This window comes from Triturus cristatus, chromosome 11, assembly GCF_964204655.1.
Source record: "Triturus cristatus chromosome 11, aTriCri1.1, whole genome shotgun sequence".
Taxonomy (NCBI): Eukaryota; Metazoa; Chordata; class Amphibia; order Caudata; family Salamandridae; genus Triturus; species Triturus cristatus.
This window is the reverse complement of record NC_140594.1, coordinates 266,187,661-266,204,539: the sequence shown is the minus strand read 5'-3', so window position 1 is coordinate 266,204,539 and position 16,879 is coordinate 266,187,661. Positions and strand designations below refer to the sequence as shown.

At 47.4% G+C, this 16,879-nt stretch overlaps 1 protein-coding gene and 1 long non-coding RNA gene across 4 annotated transcripts in view; one reads left to right on the top strand and one right to left on the bottom strand.

Annotated features, from left to right (window-relative positions):
• The window catches only part of LOC146783985 (uncharacterized), a 35,093-nt gene extending 25,212 nt beyond the window's left edge, over positions 1-9,881 (top strand). Inside the window, exons 7-8 of the long non-coding RNA XR_014970534.1 lie at positions 5,229-5,296; positions 9,127-9,881. This is a non-coding gene — a long non-coding RNA (uncharacterized LOC146783985). The remainder of the gene's footprint in view (positions 1-5,228; positions 5,297-9,126) is intronic.
• The window catches only part of HSCB (HscB mitochondrial iron-sulfur cluster cochaperone), a 176,298-nt gene that overhangs the window by 153,588 nt on the left and 5,831 nt on the right, over positions 1-16,879 (bottom strand). The gene's annotated exons all lie outside the window — the stretch shown is intronic.

The window sequence follows — 16,879 nt, the reverse complement described above, 5'->3', positions numbered from 1 at the left end:
AGTGAATGTCACAGTAGCACCTGCCTCAAAGAAAATGTAAACTGTCTAGTCAGTTCAATGCACAACTCCCAACACCTGATCCTTCAAAGTCACACAAGTGCCAAGGTCCGGAGTGTCGATATACTGTATAAATCAGATTGGCTTACTTGATGTCAGATGCAGACAAAATTTGAACTGTTGGAATCCAGTGGCTTCTTTGCCAACCCACATACCTCCATGGTAATTAAAAATCTGTTCGTGCTTTGTGTTGAGTTGCGTTGCGTATTGTTAGATCTGGGGGTCTCTAGTTGGCAGGGTAGGTTCCACTGTCCAAGTAGGGACCCTTGCTTCTAGACAGGGAAAGGGGGATACACTGTTAAGATAACCCCTGCTCACCCTCTAGGTAGCTTGGCCTGAGCAGTCTAGGCTATCAAAGGCAATGTGTAAAGTATTTGTACCAACACTCACAGTAACACAGTGAAAACACCACAGATTTACTCCACACCAGTTTTAGAAAAATAATGTATCTTTACTAAAAACTTCACAAGACCAAATACTACAGACAAACCAACATATAATTCAAAAGGTTACTTTAAAGATAGTTCAAGAGTTTGCAGAAAGTACTCCAGAATGTAAAAGTCAGTGTCCTGCACAATGCGACTCTCAATGCACAAAATGCGACACTTTCGTGCCCAACAGTACCTGTAGTTGCGATAAGGTTCCCAAAAGCTATAACAAGGAAGCTTGCAAAGGCGATGCAATACTCCTGAGATCCTGGGGAGGCTTTGCAGCAGCCCTGCTTCACCCAGCAGAGGTGGATGCGCCGGCTCCGATCTGTAAGGGGAGGATGCGATGACTTTGGCCTTCGTTGCGTAGGTTTCTTAGGGGGAAGCTTCACGCACAGGTTCGATGCGACACTCTTCGATGTGGTGCGATGCGTGGCGCAGCGTTGCCTTCCGGCGCCGCAACTCTCGATGCGCCACGGAACGGGACTCTGCGTCGACGCACGCAGCGATTGGAGACTTTTCACGCACCGGCAGTGGTGCGGCCCGCAAACTGGTTCTGCGACGACCCTCGCAGCGTCAGGAATCTTCTCGCACCGGGACGATGCTCGACGCACTCGGCGATGCGGGGACCCTGCGTGTTGCGATGGTGCCGCGATGAAATTTTCCTCGCACTCTCGTCTTGCGACACGCAATCGGATGATGCGTTGGGTACCAGTCACTCTTGTTCACGCTTCTGCTTCCCAGCTCCCAAACACAGCAAACGACCTCCTGAGGCCCCAAGACTGGGCAAGCACTCCAAGGCAGGTCAGAACTCTCTCAGCAGAGTTCCAGGGGAGCTGGTGGTGAAGTCCTTTTGTTCCTGGGACTTCTTAACAGAGTTTATGAAGTCACCCTCGTCGGTTATCGACTCTACGTGATGCTGGCGGTGACGGTGCGAGCACTGGCATCGGCAAGGCTGATAACTGCAGGCATCAAAGCTGCGGTGCAGGTGGGGCTGTGCGTTGTGCACTTCACGAGCAGTGCACCCAGCCTCGGTACAGGTCGCAGCATCACTCGCAGCATCGCTGACTGCATCAGAGTTGTTCTTCTTGCTTTGCAACACCAAATACACAACTCTCAGGGCCCAGGAACTGGAACTGGTGACCTTTTGAATACAGGAGTCCACAGAGGAGTCCATGTGCTGGTCAGTGAGTACAGATGAAGTCTTTGTGGTCCTCAGACTTCAGAACAGGAGGCAAGCACACACAAGCCCTTGGAGATTCGTCTTCGTCCATGTTCAGAGCAAAATTCCAGTCTTTGTCCTCTCCTTGGCAGAAGCAGCCACTGCAGGCCAACCCAGCAAAGCACCACAGCAAAGGGGCAGTACTCCTCCTTATAGCTCTTCAGCTCTTTTCCTTGGCAGAGGTTTCTCTTGAGTCCAGAAGTGATATTATCCCCGAGGTTTACAGTTCAATAACTATACCCCATGTTCTCTTTGTGGCAAGGGTCTCTGAGCCCAGTCCAAACCAGTTCTGCTCTCTATGGCACAGTTTCACTACAGGAGGTGGAGACAGCATTGTGCACAGGAGACATGGCCTATTAAGTGCTAGTGAAACTCCTCCCATTACTCTAAATGCAGACCAGGTCTATTTAGCTCAACTATGAGTCACTCTGAAAAGGCAGGACACACCTAAACCCCCCTTGTGACTGCTTAGAATGAATGCACATACCTAGCCCCAGTCACACCAAAACCAGACAGTGAATACATAACAGGCAGAGGCACACTGAATGGATGAACAAAAAGGTGCCTACTTTCTAAAAGTCTTGCCGCAGTCTGTGAGATTACTGGAGGATCTTGCATCCCCGCTGACCTCCGTCCACCTAATTCTGACATCTAGTGATCATTCATTACGCCACACTACCGGATGTCGCCTCCCCTGACGCCGGACCTCCAGTAATTGCTCTCCATCTTCAGGGGCTTCTCCCTCACAACTCCGGATTCATTGTAGTCGACAAAAGCCCCTAACCTGAGATTCTTGTAGTACATCTACATATTGGAACACCACGGTCTTCCCGTGGATAACCCCGCGGACGTCATGCTTCCCCTAGCACACCGCGCCTTTGGGTGCTACCCTCGCTGCTCTCCTACTATAATGCAGCACTTACACTCTTTAACCTGGTCCTGAAAATGACCTGAACTCACAACGGGTAGAAACGCCGTCAACCCCTTAGCACAATTCCTTGGCACACGCTCTGTGGTTCATCAAATAATGTACCTTTTCCTAATCTTTGTTAATGATTTTTAACCACAAAATGTTTTTCTGAATATATATTGACTCTATTGTTTTCTTTTGCACCGTTTTTTCGCTGCTTCACTTGTTACTTTGCGTCGTTCACCTTTATCACAAGCACAAGTCTGTACAGGTTACATATACATGTAATATAGTGCCATTTTCCTACTGTTTTTGAATACAGTCTGCTCTTCGCATATATTGCAATAACAATTCATGCCTCCCTGTTTTCTTCTTCTGTCAACTGATGTGCTTATTTTCAAAAAACTGTCTTTAAATATTACCTGTTGAGATGCTGTCCATTGTTACATATACTTTCTAATAGTGGCATTTTCAAACACACAATTTAAAAACCACCTTACTACAAGATGTGTTATTAAATTCTGAGTTCAGAGAGCCTAAACTCCATTTCGCTATCTTTCCAATGGAAAGTTACATGTTACATTGCAACTTCCAAGCTATCCTATGGGACTGCCAGCGTTTCAATAGTGAAAAACGAAAGTGGCAGTATTTCACTATCAGGACATGTAAAACACACCAGTAAATGTCCTACCTTTCACATACACTGCACCCTGCACACGGGGGTACCATGGGCCTACCGTAGGGGTGCCTTACATGTAAAAAAAGGGAAGGTTAGGGCTTGGCAAGTGGGCGCACTTGCCAGGGCAACCTGGCAGTTACAAACTGCGCGCAGACAATACAGTAGTAGGTCTGAGACACATTTACCAGGTTACTCATGTGGGTGGCACAATCAGTGCTGCAAGCCTACTAGTAGCATTTGATTTACAAGCCCTGGCACACACAGTGCACTTTACTAGGGACTTACCAGTAAATCAGATATGCCAATCATGGATAACCAATCATCATTACAGTTTACACAGGGAGCACTGGATAACCAATCATAATTAAAGTTTACACAGGGAGCACTGCACTTTCGCACTGATCAGCAGTGGCAAAGTGCCCAAAGCATCTAAGCCAGCAAAAACGAAATCCATTACACAGTCAAAAATGCAGGATATGGAGGCAAAAAGTCAGGGGAAACTATGCCAAGTCTAGGATCCATTGAGAGCCCTATGGGAAGCTTTGGAAGGGGATATAGGGTTGCTAGAGGACGACGACTGGACAGAAGCAATACAAAGCCCCAGAGAGGTAGCAATTAGAGCGGAATTTCAGTAGGTCCATCTTAGAATCTTGCATAGATCCTAATATTCAAGAACACTGATTCACAAATTAGGATGTAGCCCCTCTGAACAGTGTGTAAGAGGGTGCAACTACAGGGGCACCTTCTTCCATATCATTTGGGGAAGCCCAGTCATACAGAAATATTGGGGAGGGGTGACATGAACCATGTCGGAAGTAATAGGGTAAGATATACCGCTAGAGCCCAGATAGCTAATCTTAGGTGTAACAGATGAGCAGACGTGGTAAAAATATCAAAAGACTTGGCTAACGATGGCATCAATGATAGCCAAAAGGAATATTGACAGGGCCTGGAGACCAAACCTCCTACTGCAGATAAGGCGATGGAAGTCTAATCTGGACTGGTGCAGTGCAGCGGAAAAGGTGGTTTATGAGAATAGAGGCTGCCCCCAGAAATGGGAGAAAATATGGAGCCAATGGGTGGAATATAGAGGAATTTAAAATGTGGGAGGTTGGCCTGGGATAAGAGCCACGAAGAGTACGATATCAGAAGAAAATATGGTGGCAAATGTCGCTAAATGACAGAGTATGATGTTACCCAAACATTAGGATATAACGTAGGAATGTACAATGGATATGAAATTATTCTGTGTTTCAATAATGCACTTTTTCATGTGATTTACTGTACTGCAACTGATGTTTAATAAAAAAAAAATTACAAAAAATAAAGGATGACAAGTCTAACAGGTTACTTGTGTTGCTGGTGAAAAACGACCTGGATTAGCATTTCGAGCTGGACCGAGGTGATTGGTGCCAGTCTGTAGTGGCACATTGTGCAAAAAAGGAATGTATCCCAAAATAATTATCAGTGGCTGAGATTAATGCTGGCGATATACGGCACGTCATCGTATGAGAAAGGATTGGAGGAGTGTTTTTTTTAACTCTATAAATATGCTTGTGGGGTAGTTTAGACACATAACTATCAGTGGCACAAGGGAAGGAAAGGTGTTCGATGCAGCATCCTCGAGAAGCCTCTCTTGTGGGCGAGGACCCAGTGACAGGAGGTGCGAGTTCCTGGGCATTACACTGGAGGATACATGAAGGACGGGGACAGATGACTGGGGTGCGAGTGGCACATTAGGCTTGGTGGTACAGTTCCAGAGAGATAGATATATGATATATATATATAGCGTTAGTTTTCTTAATATGCTAAACTGGAATTTTAACTGTTGTTTTTATTCCCACTATCTGAGTCAATATTAATGTTGTGTGTATTTGCAATGACGCAATTTTATATGTATATTTGAACATTCATTTGTTTTTCTTATTTCAGATTGTCAAAATGTCTCAGATGCAAGTGGAAGGCGAAAGAAGCATAAATATCTCAACTGCGCAGTTCCTGTCTGTAATGACTTATTATTAACAGTATATTTAACGGTTGATTATTGGTAGTACCATTGGCGATTAGTGAAGTGATAATTGTGCCCACTTGGGCTAAACTTACAGGATAATGGTTATCGTTGCTCTTCGGGGCTTGACATTATTAGATCTGTTGCCAGCACGTAGGGTTCAGTGTTGCCCACTTGGGCTTGGAAGTATTAATTGTTCACTGGGGCTGTGTGGCCACATTATTAGTTGCCCACTGGGGCTATTTGGCATTTATGTTATTTGTATGCAAATAACATTCTCCTTTGTGGAGATTTCTGTGGCCCAAATTGAGTCCCGGGCATGGGTGTTTCTACCCGTATGATTTGTTGCGATGCAAAAGACTCACGCGCGGCACCATGGTCGCTGAAGTTCCCTGCTTCGAGCGGCGACACATCAACATGTAAACACACTTGCTAAATATCGCAGGCTCGAATGATTATTCTGCCATTCATGAACTATGATGTTAATATGCTAACAGAGAAATATACGAGCCTTATTTATGAAAAAACCCTCGAGAAAACTTCTTTGAGACATTGAAAGTGCAATCTGTTTTCACTTTTCATTAACTTGAATGTCACATGATTTTGTATATAACTTAATTGCTTTTCATTTACCCATTACTCGTGAACAAGAAGCGGACGCTTCAAAACGCGTTGGGTGCCTTTTTTCCATGAAAATAAATCTCACGTTTGAAGCAAGTATGGGCTAAGGCGTGTTGTCTTTGAGACGTTGCAAGACGACTTTTTGTGTGGATTTACTAGGGTTGGCGACCCTGCCACGGCCCGCCGTTGCAAGCGGCACAGATCCTTCGCCACTATTCGTGTTGGATTAAATTTGGTAACCGTTGCCCGCCCCCGCGTCTAAACAGGACGAACGTGCACGTATGCCCGGTATCGTCATTGACCGGACCCGACAGCAAGGACTACTGCACTTTGTGTCCCGCTAACGATATCCTGGTGGCGAACTCTTTGGAGGTGCACTGAATACGGCGTTACTAAGGGGCATACGAAGCCAGGAGGAATATCATAAACAGATTCTTCCAGGCAGCTTCAAACGTGAGTACGTGTTTGAAACGTATTATTTGTATCATGGCAAGGTCTAGAAATGATAAGAGAAGTGAGATAGCTAATATTATGTTCGAGGAACAATCGCTACTCAGCAACAGTGAAATGACCAATCGGCAAACGGTAACTGGTAACATTAATTCTAAAAAAGCATTATGGGATCAACTATGGAAACTGTTAAAAAAGGAACAGAATAAGTGGTGGGAGGCCACAACCCTCCAAAAGTACGTGGATGCCGGCTGGGCACCACGTGGCCTTCGCATTTTTATCACACCTACTTTTAATGATCCCGATCCAGATTTAATAGAGGAGTGGGCAGCTAATAATCATAGCTGCTCAACTGTTATGCTGAAACTGCTAGTCAAATATGCTACAAGGGACTGTGACAAAATAACGCAACAGATTGACGTCATTACCATCCAACTGAAATCGGTTTGTGATGAAGATGAATTCAACCGTGACATGGCCAAAATGGAATTGTGACTTGAAAAAAAATCGAAAAAGAGATACGAGAGAAAAAACAACGCATATTTTTGCGTGACCTCGTCGATTATGAAAAAGGACAAATTTTAACCTTCGCCAAACGGTATGACCACTTACGCAGTATCCCGTTTATGAAGGAAAAGGTACCTACAACCAATCCATTAGTCCAAAGCGAAGATAAATATGTGCCAGTCGTTGAGGTTGATCTATTTCAATTCACACACAAACTGAGGTTGAAAAAGTGGTTTGCGACAAGTCACGTCTGAAAACAATAGTGTAAGTGAGATTCCTAGTGATATTTGTATTGTGGATATTCAGTTGTTACATACACTCAATGAATTAAATGAGCAAGAGAATTTTAACCCTGATCCTTACATCAATCTGATCAATGAGAATATCAGATTAGATTTAATTCACAATAGTGGGTTCAAACCCAAATCTATATTTTTAACACAAATAACTGATGAGGCCCTCGATATCTTTGAGATGGGGGTGGTTACGGGCTTGAACCATTGATCATACAATAGACACCAGGAGTCATTAAATCTCACTCAATCACAGAGAAATGCCATCAAGAGCTTAAAGGAAGACAACAGCATGGTCATTAAAAAGTCCGACAAGGGCGGCAATGTTGTTGTTCTATCTAGAGACAATTACATTCAAGAAGGTTTAGAACAGCTAAATGATCATACTAGATATGAAATAAGCTCTAGGAGTTTATACAATACAGCCAATAAAGAATATCTGGAACAGCTATGGGAGTGGAAAGAGAGAGGCCTTTTAGAACAGGAAGAATTTTGTTTTCTCTATTGCAAATTTCCTAAAATTCCGGTCCTCTATCTACTTCCGAAACTACATGAAGATAACCTTAACCCTTCGGGAAGGCCTATAGTGTTCTCCAGAGGGAGTAGTTTGGAGAACACTTCAAGATACGTTGATCACTACTTGCAACCATTAGTCAAAAATCTGCCCTCTTTTGTAAAAGATGCTGGAGACTTTCTGAGACTTGTTGAGAAAATACAACGGAATGATAATTGTTTACTCATGACCCTAGATGTCAACAGTCTTTACACAAGTATACCACATGATCTGGGCATTAGAGCATGCAGGCATTACCTTAGAGAAAGATCTGTATCGTTCCTTTTTCATACTGATATGCTTATTGACATGATGTTAACATGCTTAACTAAAAACTTTTTTGTATTCAATGATCAAGTCTACCGACAGACTCTCGGGACCGCTATGGGCACCTGCTTTGCCACCAGCTTTGCGTGTCTTTACCTTGGCTGGTGGGAGGAGCAGGTGGTCCGGGTCCATGCTGCATATTTGAAACACGTGAGAGTCTGGGCCAGATACATCGATTATATTTTCTGTATCTGGGAAGGGAGCCAAAGTGAGGCTGAAGCTTTTGTAACTGCACTAAATGAAAATACATTCAATTTGACTTTTACGAGTCACTTTGGTGAAGAAACTATTGAATTCTTAGACGTACAGCTACAAGTCAACAATGAGAAATTGGAAACTGTGTGGTATAGAAAGAAAACAGCGGGCAATAGTTTATTACACGCCCGAAGTTGCCATCCGTCCAACCTCATTAAGAGGATGCACCCTGCCCTATTACCTAAATTGACCACGATACAAAGGAGTGCTGTCCAAGGGTTCTATGTATGTGACAGATGCAAGGCCTGTCGGTACAGCACCAATTGTAAGGAAGTCAGCTTGTCTGCTGACTCAAAAATATTTAAGATCTCAAAACATGCGTCATGCAATTCGGAGTACGCTGTTTATGCCCTCAGATGCCCATGTAACAAATTTTACATTGGGAGTACAATCCATAAAGCAAAAAACGGATTTTGGAGCATCTGAGGGCAATAACACACAATGGCAGACAGTACCCCATCACACGTCATTTTCATTCTACCCTTAACCAAAATACCAGTTTACTGTCATTCATTGTCCTGGATTGTGTCCCGAAAAGGGAAAGGGGAGGAGACAGAACTAAAGAACTCAGATCTCGAATCCAGGATGATTATTAAATATCACACTATACAGCCTGGTGGCCCCAATAGTGATAAAGCATTAGCAGTGCACTTAGGCTGAGAATATCTGTAGCGTTAGTTTTCTTAATATGCTAAAATGGAATTTTAACTGTTGTTTTTATTCCCACTATCTCTGAGTCAATATTAATGTTGTGTGTATTTGCAATGACGCAATTTTATATGTATATTTGACATTCATTTGTTTTTCTTATTTCAGATTGTCAAAATGAATCAGATGCAAGTGGAAGGCGAAAGACGCATAAATATCTGAACTGTGCAGTTCCTGGCTGTAATGACTTATTCGTAACAGTATATTTAACGGTTGATTATTGGTGGTACCATTGGCGATTAGTGAGGTTATAATTGTGCCCACTTGAGCTAAACTCACAGGACAATGGTTATCGTTGCTTTTCGGGGCTTGACATTATTAGATCTGTTGCCAGCACGTAGGGTTCCGTGTTGCCCACTTGGGCTTGGAAGTATTAATTGTTCATTGGGGCTGTGTGGCTACATTATTAGTTGCCCACTGGGGCTATTTGGCATTTATGTTATTTGTATACAAATAACATTCTGCTTTGTGGAGATTTCTGTGGCCTGAATTGAGTCCCGGGCATGGGTGTTTCTACCCGTATGATTTGTTGCGATGCAAAAGACTCACACGCGGCACCATGGTCGTTGAAGTTCCCTGCTTCGAGCGGCGACACATCAACATGTAAGCACACTTGCTAAATATCGTAGGCTCGAATGATTATTTTGCCAATTATGAACTGTGATGTTTATATGCTAACAGAGAAATACAAGAGCCTTATTTATGAAAAACCCTCGAGAAAACTTCTTTGAGACATTGAAAGTGCAATCTGTTTTCACTTTTCATTAACTTGAATGTCACATGATTTTGTATATAACTTTATTGTTTTTCATTTACCCATTACTCGGGGTGCCTTTTTTCCATGAAAATAAATCTCACGTTTGAAGGAAGTATGGGCTAAGGCGTGTTGTCTTTGAGACGTTGCAAGACGACTTTTTGTGTGGATTTACTAGGGTTGGTGACCCTGCCACGGCCCGCCATTGCAAGCGGCACGGATCCTTCGCCACTATTCGTGTTGGATATATATATATATATAAATATGATTCTGTATGGGAGACCCCTCCCAATTGGCACATTGGTATGATGGCTTCAGATTGGAAGACTCCTGCACGCCACACTGCACAGCGGCGGAGGAAGGTTTTGTGCTCCTCATTCTAGCGGGCACGGCCTGGGTTTGGGGCAAACAGTGAATGTCACAGTAGCACCTGCCTCAAAGAAAATGTAAACTGTCTAGTCAGTTCAATGCACAACTCCCAACACCTGATCCTTCAAAGTCACACAAGTGCCAAGGTCCGGAGTGTCGATATACTGTATAAATCAGATTGGCTTACTTGATGTCAGATGCAGACAAAATTTGAACTGTTGGAATCCAGTGGCTTCTTTGCCAACCCACATACCTCCATGGTAATTAAAAATCTGTTCGTGCTTTGTGTTGAGTTGCGTTGCGTATTGTTAGATCTGGGGGTCTCTAGTTGGCAGGGTAGGTTCCACTGTCCAAGTAGGGACCCTTGCTTCTAGACAGGGAAAGGGGGATACACTGTTAAGATAACCCCTGCTCACCCTCTAGGTAGCTTGGCCTGAGCAGTCTAGGCTATCAAAGGCAATGTGTAAAGTATTTGTACCAACACTCACAGTAACACAGTGAAAACACCACAGATTTACTCCACACCAGTTTTAGAAAAATAATGTATCTTTACTAAAAACTTCACAAGACCAAATACTACAGACAAACCAACATATAATTCAAAAGGTTACTTTAAAGATAGTTCAAGAGTTTGCAGAAAGTACTCCAGAATGTAAAAGTCAGTGTCCTGCACAATGCGACTCTCAATGCACAAAATGCGACACTTTCGTGCCCAACAGTACCTGTAGTTGCGATAAGGTTCCCAAAAGCTATAACAAGGAAGCTTGCAAAGGCGATGCGATACTCCTGAGATCCTGGGGAGGCTTTGCAGCAGCCCTGCTTCACCCAGCAGAGGTGGATGCGCCGGCTCCGATCTGTAAGGGGAGGATGCGATGACTTTGGCCTTCGTTGCGTAGGTTTCTTAGGGGGAAGCTTCACGCACAGGTTCGATGCGACACTCTTCGATGTGGTGCGATGCGTGGCGCAGCGTTGCCTTCCGGCGCCGCAACTCTCGATGCGCCACGGAACGGGACTCTGCGTCGACGCACGCAGCGATTGGAGACTTTTCACGCACCAGCAGTGGTGCGGCCCGCAAACTGGTTCTGCGACGACCCTCGCAGCGTCAGGAATCTTCTCGCACCGGGACGATGCTCGACGCACTCGGCGATGCGGGGACCCTGCGTGTTGCGATGGTGCCGCGATGAAATTTTCCTCGCACTCTCGTCTTGCGACACGCAATCGGATGATGCGTTGGGTACCAGTCACTCTTGTTCACGCTTCTGCTTCCCAGCTCCCAAACACAGCAAAACGACCTCCTGAGGCCCCAAGACTGGGCAAGCACTCCAAGGCAGGTCAGAACTCTCTCAGCAGAGTTCCAGGGGAGCTGGTGGTGAAGTCCTTTTGTTCCTGGGACTTCTTAACAGGGAGGCAGCTCTTCTCAGGCCCTTGGAGATCAGAATCAAAAGAAGGGGACACAGCAAAGTCCTTCCCCTCTCCTTGGCAGCAAAGCAAAAACAGCAAGCAGGCAGTCTTCTCCTCTTCAGTCCTTTTCAGCTTTCTCCTTGGCAGAGGTTTCTTCTTAGTTCCAAAGTGATCTAAAGTTTTAGGTGTCTGGGGTCCTCTTCTTATACCCCTCCAAGTCTTTGTCTCTCTTTGTTCCAGTGGGGGGATTCCCCTGCTCAAACCGGTTCCTGGGTGTGCTCTGCTCTGGAGCACCTGGTTCCTTTCAGAGTGAGGGGCAGGGTCGTTAGACGCTCAGCAGGAGGTGGAGCCTTCTTTGTGCCAGCAGAGGCAGAGTCCTCAGCCTGGCCAGCAGGGGGTGGAGCCAGCTTTGTGTTTGGCAGGGACAGCCCTATTCAAACCCAGGGACTACTCCTCCCACCCATCTAAAGCAGATCTCCCTATTCACCCTGCTGCTGACTCATCCAGGCTCCTGGAGCCACCTGGCCCATCACATGACACCCTTCAGCCAACCAGCACACAGGCACACAGGAAGGTTAAACAGGAGAATAGCTACTTTCTAAAAAGTGCTATTCTCACACAGTGAATTTAAAAATCATCTTGCTAAAAAGATATATAATTAAATTCTGAACACAGAGATACCAAACTTGGATTTTCTATCTTGCCCTTATGGGAAGATAGGCATGTAAACAGCCTTCTCCATTCTATCCTATGGGCAAGATAGCCTCTCAGCAGTGAAAAACGAAAATGGCTGTAATTCACTACCAGGGCATGTTACACACCTCAGTACATGCCCTACCTTTCAGTTACACTGCACCCAGCCCAGGGGGGTACCTAGGGCCACCATAGGGATGCCTTACATGTACAGAAAGGGAAGGATAAGGCCTGGTCAGTGGGTGCACTGGCCAGGTCGACATGGCAGTCCTGGACTGCACATAGGCACTGCAAGCAGGCCTAAGACATCATTTTAGCGCTACTCCTGTGGGTGGCACAATCAGTGCTGCAGCCCACTAGTAGCATTTGAATCACCAGCCCTGGCACACGCAGTGCACTTTACTAGGGGCTAACAGGTGAAACAAATATACCAATCATGGATAACCAATCAATACAACAATTTACCAAGGGAGCACTTGCACTTTGACACTGATCAGCAGTGGCAAAGTGCCCAAAGCATCTAAACCAGCAAAATCGAAATCCAGCATAGCATCAAAAATACAGGAGGTAGAGGCAAAAAGTCAGGGGTAGCCACGCCAAAGATGCCAGGTCTAACACGTGTCCCCTCCAGCTGAAAGTGGGGAGAACTACCCACCCTCTTGGGAGTTCTCATCGCTAAGGCGGAAAAACCTGGACAGACCATCAGCGTTGGCGTGTTCTGTACCGGGGCGGTGTTCCACCGTAAAGTCCATCCCCTGTAGGGAAATGGACCACCTCAACAGCTTAGGATTCTCACCCCTCATCTGCATCAACCATCTGAGGGGCCTGTGGTCCGTCTGAACCCGGAAGTGAGTCCCAGCTTCTTCAGCGCCCAGACCACAGCAAAAGCTTCCCTTTCAATCGCACTCCACCTCTGTTCCCTGGGAAGTAGCCTCCTACTAATGAAAGCTACAGGTTGGTCCAAGTCCTCATCATTTAGTTGTGAGAGCACCGCTCCCACTCCATGCTCAGAAGCGTCTGTCTGCACTATGAACTCCTTGGAGAAGTCAGGCGCCTTGAGTACATGTGCTGTACACATGGCCTCCTTCAGGGCCTCAAAAGCTTCTTGGCAGGCACTGGTCCAAATCACTTTCTTCGGTAACTTCTTGGAAGTTAGTTCTGTCAAGGGAGCAACAATGGTGCCATACCCCTTGACAAAACGGCGATAGTACCCGGTGAGTCCTAAGAAGGCTCTCACCGCTGTCTGGGTTTTGGGGGGTTCCCAAGCCCGGATGGTATCTATCTTGGCTTGTAGGGGCGCCACCTGGCCGCTTCCTACCTGGTGTCCCAAATACACCACCGAACCCTGCCCTATCTGGCACTTACTGGCCTTGATAGTGAGGCCTGCACTATGCAGAGCCTTCGACACTGCGCAGAGGTGTTGCAAGTGTTCTTCCCAAGTGGAGCTGAACACAGCAATGTCATCCAGATATGCGGCGCTGAATTGCTCCAGCCCGGACAGTACCTGGTTGACCAGTCTCTGGAATGTGGCAGGGGCGTTCTTCAACCCAAAGGGCATGACACGGAACTGGAAGTGCCCCTCTGGAGTTGAAAACGCAGACATCTCCTTGGCCCCATCAGTTAAGGCAATCTGCCAGTACCCAGAAGTTAAGTCAAACGTACTGAGGTAGTTGGCAGCTCCCAACCGATCCACGAGCTCATCAGCTCTGGGGATGGGGTGTGCGTCAGTCTTCGTGACCGCATTGAGCCCACGGTAGTCCACACAAAACCTAAGTTCTAGAGTGGCACCTGGCGCAGCAGCTTTCGGTACAAGTACCACTGGGCTAGCCCAGGGGCTGCTGGAGGGCTCAATCACCCCTAGCTCCAACATCTTAGAAACCTCCTTCTTGATGCTGGCCCTGACCTGGTCAGCCACCCGGTAAAACTTCTGTTTCACAGGCATGCTATCTCCCGTGTCCACGTCATGGACACACCAGTTGGTGATACCGGGGGTCAGGGAGAACAGAGATGCAAACTGACCCAACACATGGCGACAGTCCCTCTGCTGTTCTGGGGTCAGGGTGGGCGAGAGGACCACTCCATCCACTGACCCATCTTGCTCCTTAGCTGCCAGGAGGTCAGGAAGAGGATCGCTATCCTCCTCCATCCCTGCATCTGTAGCAAGTAGCATTGTTATTTCAGACCTCTCAAAATGGGGTTTGAGGCGGTTCACGTGTAGGACGCTCATGGGGTTCCTGGGAGATCGCAAGTTGACCAGGTAGGTCACCTCACTCTTGCGCTCCACCACCTCACATGGCCCAGTCCACTTGTCCTGGAGCGCGCAAGGCTCCACTGGCGCCATCACCCACACCATCTGCCCAGGTTGAAATTCCATCAGAGTGGTATGCTGGTCATACCACCTCTTCATCTCATCCTGGCTGGCTTCCAGGTTCGCCTGAGCGAGGGCCCGGAAGCGCTGTGTCTGGTTGCGGATGGCCAGCACATATCTGAACACATCCTGAGGGGTTTTCCCCGGGGATTTCTCCCAACCCTCCTTCACCAGACTGAGAGGTCCTCTAACAGGGTGCCCGTACAAAAGCTCAAAGGGACTGAACCCTAGAGACTTTTGTGGTACCTCCCTGTAGGCAAATAATAGGCATGGCAAAAAGACGTCCCACTTCCGTCTCATGGGCTCTGTCAGCCCCATGATCATGCCTTTCAGGGTCCGGTTGAACCTTTCAACCAACCCATTTCCTTGAGGGTGGTAAGGAGTGGTGAACTTATAAGTTACCCCACACTCCTCCCACAGAGACTTCATATACCTGGAGATGAAGTTGGTACCCCGGTCAGATACCACCTCTTTGGGGAAACCCACACGGGAAAAGATCCCCATCAACGCACGGCCCACCACCGGGGCTGTGGTTGTCCTGAGAGGGATAGCCTCCGGGTACCGGGTGGCATGATCCACCAGGATGAACCTGTTGCCTAAGGCGGTCCTGGGGTCCAGTGGCCCCACAATATCTATCCCCACCCGCTCGAAAGGGGTGCTCACTACAGGAAAAGGCTGGAGAGGGCCTTTGCATTTTCCTCCAGCCTTGCCACTTGCCTGGCAAGTCTGGCATGATTTACAAAAGGAAGCGACGTCCGTCTTCATCCCGGGCCAGTAAAAGTGGGTGGCAAGCCTTTGTCGGGTCTTGTCCTGCCCGAGATGTCCTGCAAGCGGCACGTCGTGAGCCAGACCCAGTAGGAAGTCTCTGAACCCTGCGGGTACCACCAGGGTACGTGATCCACTGGGCTCAGCAAACCTAGGCTCACTGTACAACAAGTCATTCTCCCAGTAGAGAAAAAAGTTCTTCGGATCAGCACCTGCTGCCTGGTCTGCAGCCTGGTGCCGCAGACCTTCAAGAGTAGGGCATGTCTTCTGCGCACGGCAGAACTCCTCTCTGGAGGGACCACCCTCTTGCTGCCAATGGGTCAGCTCAGGTATGTCTCCCAGCTCAGCGACCTGTTCCCCTGTAGGCTCCAGGGCATCCCCCGTAGGTTCTGCTCCTTCCTGGACCGTGGGAACAGCGGGGGTGGATGCACCACGCCCCTTGCCCTTCCTCTTTCTGGCAGGGACCTGGGCCGCTGTTTCAGGCTCCAGGTCTGCTTCACAACCCTGTCCGGCTGCCATGGACCGGGTGGTCACACAGACCCACTCAGGCAAACCCAACATCTCCAAATGAGCCTGGCGTTCCACCTCCTTCCACGGGGAACTCTCCAGGTCATTACCTAGCAGACAGTCTACTGGCATGGATGGACTCACAACAACTTTGAGAGGACCTGAGACCCCCCCCCCCCCCACTCAAAGGGAACATGTGCTACCTTGCAAAGGCGCACAGAGTTGTCAGCTGACACTACTGGGTGAAGTACGTCTGGAATGATCAGCTCCTCAGGGACCCACTGACACCTGACCGTAGTCACACTGGCTCCAGTGTCCCTGAGAGACTCCACCCTCCTCCCATTGATGGTCACCCACTGCCTGTACTTCTTAGTGTTATCAGGGACAGGGGTTTCCTGGACCATCTCTGTGTCTCCTAAAGAGACAAGGGACATAACTGCTAAACCCTCCAAATCACTAGAAATTAAATCCCCCCCAAAAGCTACACTAGCTATACCCGGTGTTGGAGCACCAGTGGGTGCCTGGGATTTCTTGGGACACACAGGAGACTTGTGACCCAATTCCTGACAGTGATAATACTTAATGGGACCCTTGTTATCCGACCTGCCCTTAGGGGGCCAGGTTGGTTTGGGTTTTGACTTGGGGGGCTGGGACTGGTTACCCTGGGAACTATTTTGGGGCCCTTGTGAGAACTCCTTTTGGTTACCCTTGTCCCCCCCACTCTTCTGCTGGGGACCCTGCCCACCTTTGGCAATGGTACCCACAATTCCTCTGTGGACCCTGGTACTGGTCCAGCGGTCCGCCTCCTTAGCAAGCTCAATGGGGTCCGTCAACTTGCTATCTAAAAGATGCTGGCGCAGCTCTGGAACACATAGACTACTCAAGTGCTCCCAACTAATTAAATGTAACAACCCCTTATAATCAGTTACTTTGCTGCCCTTCATCCAACCTTCCAGTGCCCGCGAGTACAGATTCACACACTCCATCCAAGTCTCAGACTCTTT